Raw genomic sequence first — 7409 nt, forward strand, 5'->3', positions numbered from 1 at the left:
TTGCTTTGAAGAAGAAAGATCTAGCTGACTGAAATAAGTTCATTAGATGAAAACTAACAAAAATTGACAAGAACCACGAAAAGTTCTTGTATTTTAAGATAAAATCTTACGCTATTAAAGAAAAAACTCCCAGCTCGCTGAAATATGTTCATTTGCTGAAAACCAACAAAACCACGAAAAGTTCTTGTATTTGAAGATAAAATCTTTTTTCTTTGAAGAAGAAAGATCTAGCTGACTGAAATAAGTTCATTAGATGAAAACCAACAAAAATTGACAAGAACCACGAAAAGTTCTTGTATTTTAAGATAAAATCTTACTCGATTCAGGAAAAAACTTCCAGCTCGCTGAAATATGTTCATTTGCTGAAAACCATCAAAACCACGAAAAGTTCTTCTTTTTGAAGATAAAATCTTTTTGCTTTGAAGAAGAAAGATCTAGCTGACTGAAATAAGTTCATTAGATGAAAACCAACAAAAATTGACAAGAACCACGAAAAGTTCTTGTATTTTAAGATAAAATCTTACTCCATTAAGGAAAAAACTTCCAGCTCGCTGAAATATGTTCATTTGCTGAAAACCATCAAAACCACGAAAAGTTCTTGTATTTGAAGATAAAATCTTTTTTCTTTGAAGAAGAAAGATCTAGCTGACTGAAATAAGTTCATTAGATGAAAACCAACAAAAATTGACAAGAACCACGAAAAGTTCTTGTATTTTAAGATAAAATCTTACTCGATTCAGGAAAAAACTTCCAGCTCGCTGAAATATGTTCATTTGCTGAAAACCATCAAAACCACGAAAAGTTCTTGTATTTGAAGATAAAATCTTTTTGCTTTGAAGAAGAAAGATCTAGCTGACTGAAATAAGTTCATTAGATGAAAACCAACAAAAATTGACAAGAACCACGAAAAGTTCTTGTATTTTAAGATAAAATCTTACGCTATTAAAGAAAAAACTCCCAGCTCGCTGAAATATGTTCATTTGCTGAAAACCATCAAAACCAAGAAAAGTTCTTGTATTTGAAGATAAAATCTTTTTGCTTTGAAGAAGAAAGATCTAGCTGACTGAAATAAGTTCATTAGATGAAAACCAACAAAAATTGACAAGAACCACGAAAAGTTCTTGTATTTTAAGATAAAATCTTACGCTATTAAAGAAAAAACTCCCAGCTCGCTGAAATATGTTCATTTGCTGAAAACCAACAAAACCACGAAAAGTTCTTGTATTTGAAGATAAAATCTTTTTTCTTTGAAGAAGAAAGATCTAGCTGACTGAAATAAGTTCATTAGATGAAAACCAACAAAAATTGACAAGAACCACGAAAAGTTCTTGTATTTTAAGATAAAATCTTACTCTATTCAGGAAAAAACTTCCAGCTCGCTGAAATATGTTCATTTGCTGAAAACCATCAAAACCACGAAAAGTTCTTGTATTTGAAGATAAAATCTTTTTGCTTTGAAGAAGAAAGATCTAGCTGACTGAAATAAGTTCATTAGATGAAAACCAACAAAAATTGACAAGAACCACGAAAAGTTCTTGTATTTTAAGATGAAATCTTACGCTATTAAAGAAAAAACTCCCAGCTCGCTGAAATATGTTCATTTGCTGAAAACTATCAAAACCACGAAACGTTCTTGTATTTGAAGATAAAATCTTTTTGCTTTGAAGAAGAAAGATCTAGCTGACTGAAATAAGTTCATTAGATGAAAACTAACAAAAATTGACAAGAACCACGAAAAGTTCTTGTATTTTAAGATAAAATCTTACTCTATTAAGGAAAAAACTTCCAGCTCGCTGAAATCTGTTCATTTGTTGAAAACCAACAAAACCACCAAAAGTTCTTGTATTTGAAGATAAAATCTTTTTGCTTTGATGAAGAAAGATCTAGCTGACTGAAATAAGTTCATTAGATGAAAACCAACAAAAATTGACAAGAACCACGAAAAGTTCTTGTATTTTAAGATAAAATCTTAGGCTATTAAAGAAAAAACTTCCAGCTCGCTGAAATCTGTTCATGTGCTGAAAACCATCAAAACCACGAAAAGTTCTTGTATTTGAAGATAAAATCTTTTTGCTTTGAAGAAGAAAGATCTAGCTGACTGAAATAAGTTCATTAGATGAAAACCAACAAAAATTGACAAGAACCACGAAAAGTTCTTGTATTTTAAGATAAAATCTTACGCTATGAAAGAAAAAACTCCCAGCTCGCTGAAATATGTTCATTTGCTGAAAACCAACAAAACCACGAAAAGTTCTTGTATTTGAAGATAAAATCTTTTTGCTTTGAAGAAGAAAGATCTAGCTGACTGAAATAAGTTCATTAGATGAAAACCAACAAAACCACGAAAAGTTCTTGTATTTGAAGATAAAATCTTTTTTCTTTGAAGAAGAAAGATCTAGCTGACTGAAATAAGTTCATTAGATGAAAACCAACAAAAATTGACAAGAACCACGAAAAGTTCTTGTATTTTAAGATAAAATCTTACTCTATTAAGGAAAAAACTTCCAGCTCGCTGAAATATGTTCATTTGCTGAAAACCATCAAAACCAAGAAAAGTTCTTGTATTTGAAGATAAAATCTTTTTGCTTTGAAGAAGAAAGATCTAGCTGACTGAAATAAGTTCATTAGATGAAAACTAACAAAAATTGACAAGAACCACGAAAAGTTCTTGTATTTTAAGATAAAATCTTACTCTATTCAGGAAAAAACTTCCAGCTCGCTGAAATATGTTCATTTGCTGAAAACCATCAAAACCACGAAAAGTTCTTGTATTTGAAGATAAAATCTTTTTGCTTTGAAGAAGAAAGATCTAGCTGACTGAAATAAGTTCATTAGATGAAAACCAACAAAAATTGACAAGAACCACGAAAAGTTCTTGTATTTTAAGATAAAATCTTACGCTATTAAAGAAAAAACTCCCAGCTCGCTGAAATATGTTCATTTGCTGAAAACCAACAAAACCACGAAAAGTTCTTGTATTTGAAGATAAAATCTTTTTTCTTTGAAGAAGAAAGATCTAGCTGACTGAAATAAGTTCATTAGATGAAAACCAACAAAAATTGACAAGAACCACGAAAAGTTCTTGTATTTTAAGATAAAATCTTACTCTATTCAGGAAAAAACTTCCAGCTCGCTGAAATATGTTCATTTGCTGAAAACCATCAAAACCACGAAAAGTTCTTGTATTTGAAGATAAAATCTTTTTGCTTTGAAGAAGAAAGATCTAGCTGACTGAAATAAGTTCATTAGATGAAAACTAACAAAAATTGACAAGAACCACGAAAAGTTCTTGTATTTTAAGATAAAATCTTACTCTATTAAGGAAAAAACTTCCAGCTCGCTGAAATCTGTTCATTTGTTGAAAACCAACAAAACCACCAAAAGTTCTTGTATTTGAAGATAAAATCTTTTTGCTTTGATGAAGAAAGATCTAGCTGACTGAAATAAGTTCATTAGATGAAAACCAACAAAAATTGACAAGAACCACGAAAAGTTCTTGTATTTTAAGATAAAATCTTAGGCTATTAAAGAAAAAACTTCCAGCTCGCTGAAATCTGTTCATGTGCTGAAAACCATCAAAACCACGAAAAGTTCTTGTATTTGAAGATAAAATCTTTTTGCTTTGAAGAAGAAAGATCTAGCTGACTGAAATAAGTTCATTAGATGAAAACCAACAAAAATTGACAAGAACCACGAAAAGTTCTTGTATTTTAAGATAAAATCTTACGCTATGAAAGAAAAAACTCCCAGCTCGCTGAAATATGTTCATTTGCTGAAAACCAACAAAACCACGAAAAGTTCTTGTATTTGAAGATAAAATCTTTTTGCTTTGAAGAAGAAAGATCTAGCTGACTGAAATAAGTTCATTAGATGAAAACCAACAAAACCACGAAAAGTTCTTGTATTTGAAGATAAAATCTTTTTTCTTTGAAGAAGAAAGATCTAGCTGACTGAAATAAGTTCATTAGATGAAAACCAACAAAAATTGACAAGAACCACGAAAAGTTCTTGTATTTTAAGATAAAATCTTACTCTATTAAGGAAAAAACTTCCAGCTCGCTGAAATATGTTCATTTGCTGAAAACCATCAAAACCAAGAAAAGTTCTTGTATTTGAAGATAAAATCTTTTTGCTTTGAAGAAGAAAGATCCAGCTGACTGAAATAAGTTCATTAGATGAAAACTAACAAAAATTGACAAGAACCACGAAAAGTTCTTGTATTTTAAGATAAAATCTTACTCTATTCAGGAAAAAACTTCCAGCTCGCTGAAATATGTTCATTTGCTGAAAACCATCAAAACCACGAAAAGTTCTTGTATTTGAAGATAAAATCTTTTTGCTTTGAAGAAGAAAGATCTAGCTGACTGAAATAAGTTCATTAGATGAAAACCAACAAAAATTGACAAGAACCACGAAAAGTTCTTGTATTTTAAGATGAAATCTTACGCTATTAAAGAAAAAACTCCCAGCCCGCTGAAATATGTTCATTTGCTGAAAACTATCAAAACCACGAAACGTTCTTGTATTTGAAGATAAAATCTTTTTGCTTTGAAGAAGAAAGATCTAGCTGACTGAAATAAGTTCATTAGATGAAAACTAACAAAAATTGACAAGAACCACGAAAAGTTCTTGTATTTTAAGATAAAATCTTACGCTATGAAAGAAAAAACTCCCAGCTCGCTGAAATATGTTCATTTGCTGAAAACCAACAAAACCACGAAAAGTTCTTGTATTTGAAGATAAAATCTTTTTGCTTTGAAGAAGAAAGATCTAGCTGACTGAAATAAGTTCATTAGATGAAAACCAACAAAACCACGAAAAGTTCTTGTATTTGAAGATAAAATCTTTTTTCTTTGAAGAAGAAAGATCTAGCTGACTGAAATAAGTTCATTAGATGAAAACCAACAAAAATTGACAAGAACCACGAAAAGTTCTTGTATTTTAAGATAAAATCTTACTCTATTAAGGAAAAAACTTCCAGCTCGCTGAAATATGTTCATTTGCTGAAAACCATCAAAACCAAGAAAAGTTCTTGTATTTGAAGATAAAATCTTTTTGCTTTGAAGAAGAAAGATCCAGCTGACTGAAATAAGTTCATTAGATGAAAACTAACAAAAATTGACAAGAACCACGAAAAGTTCTTGTATTTTAAGATAAAATCTTACTCTATTCAGGAAAAAACTTCCAGCTCGCTGAAATATGTTCATTTGCTGAAAACCATCAAAACCACGAAAAGTTCTTGTATTTGAAGATAAAATCTTTTTGCTTTGAAGAAGAAAGATCTAGCTGACTGAAATAAGTTCATTAGATGAAAACCAACAAAAATTGACAAGAACCACGAAAAGTTCTTGTATTTTAAGATGAAATCTTACGCTATTAAAGAAAAAACTCCCAGCCCGCTGAAATATGTTCATTTGCTGAAAACTATCAAAACCACGAAACGTTCTTGTATTTGAAGATAAAATCTTTTTGCTTTGAAGAAGAAAGATCTAGCTGACTGAAATAAGTTCATTAGATGAAAACTAACAAAAATTGACAAGAACCACGAAAAGTTCTTGTATTTTAAGATAAAATCTTACTCTATTAAGGAAAAAACTTCCAGCTCGCTGAAATCTGTTCATGTGCTGAAAACCATCAAAACCACGAAAAGTTCTTGTATTTGAAGATAAAATCTTTTTGCTTTGAAGAAGAAAGATCTAGCTGACTGAAATAAGTTCATTAGATGAAAACCAACAAAAATTGACAAGAACCACGAAAAGTTCTTGTATTTTCAGTTAAAATCTTACGCTACTAAAGAAAAAACTCCCAGCTCGCTGAAATATGTTCATTTGCTGAAAACCAACAAAACCACGAAAAGTTCTTGTATTTGAAGATAAAATCTTTTTTCTTTGAAGAAGAAAGATCTAGCTGACTGAAATAAGTTCATTAGATGAAAACCAACAAAAATTGACAAGAACCACGAAAAGTTCTTGTATTTTAAGATAAAATCTTACGCTATTAAAGAAAAAACTCCCAGCTCGCTGAAATATGTTCATTTGCTGAAAACCAACAAAACCACGAAAAGTTCTTGTATTTGAAGATAAAATCTTTTTTCTTTGAAGAAGAAAGATCTAGCTGACTGAAATAAGTTCATTAGATGAAAACCAACAAAAATTGACAAGAACCACGAAAAGTTCTTGTATTTTAAGATAAAATCTTACTCGATTCAGGAAAAAACTTCCAGCTCGCTGAAATATGTTCATTTGCTGAAAACCATCAAAACCACGAAAAGTTCTTGTATTTGAAGATAAAATCTTTTTGCTTTGAAGAAGAAAGATCTAGCTGACTGAAATAAGTTCATTAGATGAAATCCAACAAAAATTGACAAGAACCACGAAAAGTTCTTGTATTTTAAGATAAAATCTTACGCTATTAAGGAAAAAACTTCCAGCTCGCTGAAATATGTTCATTTGCTGAAAACTATCAAAACCACGAAACGTTCTTGTATTTGAAGATAAAATCTTTTTGCTTTGAAGAAGAAAGATCTAGCTGACTGAAATAAGTTCATTAGATGAAAACCAACAAAAATTGACAAGAACCACGAAAAGTTCTTGTATTTTAAGATAAAATCTTACTCGATTCAGGAAAAAACTTCCAGCTCGCTGAAATCTGTTCATGTGCTGAAAACCATCAAAACCACGAAAAGTTCTTGTATTTGAAGATAAAATCTTTTTGCTTTGAAGAAGAAAGATCTAGCTGACTGAAATAAGTTCATTAGATGAAAACCAACAAAAATTGACAAGAACCACGAAAAGTTCTTGTATTTTAAGATAAAATCTTACGCTATTAAAGAAAAAACTCCCAGCTCGCTGAAATATGTTCATTTGCTGAAAACCAACAAAACCACGAAAAGTTCTTGTATTTGAAGATAAAATCTTTTTTCTTTGAAGAAGAAAGATCTAGCTGACTGAAATAAGTTCATTAGATGAAAACCAACAAAAATTGACAAGAACCACGAAAAGTTCTTGTATTTTAAGATAAAATCTTACTCTATTAAGGAAAAACTTCCAGCTCGCTGAAATATGTTCATTTGCTGAAAACCAACAAAACCACGAAAAGTTCTTGTATTTGAAGATAAAATCTTTTTTCTTTGAAGAAGAAAGATCTAGCTGACTGAAATAAGTTCATTAGATGAAAACCAACAAAAATTGACAAGAACCACGAAAAGTTCTTGTATTTTAAGATAAAATCTTACTCGATTCAGGAAAAAACTTCCAGCTCGCTGAAATATGTTCATTTGCTGAAAACCATCAAAACCACGAAAAGTTCTTCTTTTTGAAGATAAAATCTTTTTGCTTTGAAGAAGAAAGATCTAGCTGACTGAAATAAGTTCATTAGATGAAAACCAACAAAAATTGACAAGAACCACG

Source organism: Heptranchias perlo, unplaced genomic scaffold, assembly GCF_035084215.1.
Source record: "Heptranchias perlo isolate sHepPer1 unplaced genomic scaffold, sHepPer1.hap1 HAP1_SCAFFOLD_79, whole genome shotgun sequence".
In the NCBI taxonomy this organism is placed as follows: Eukaryota; Metazoa; Chordata; class Chondrichthyes; order Hexanchiformes; family Hexanchidae; genus Heptranchias; species Heptranchias perlo.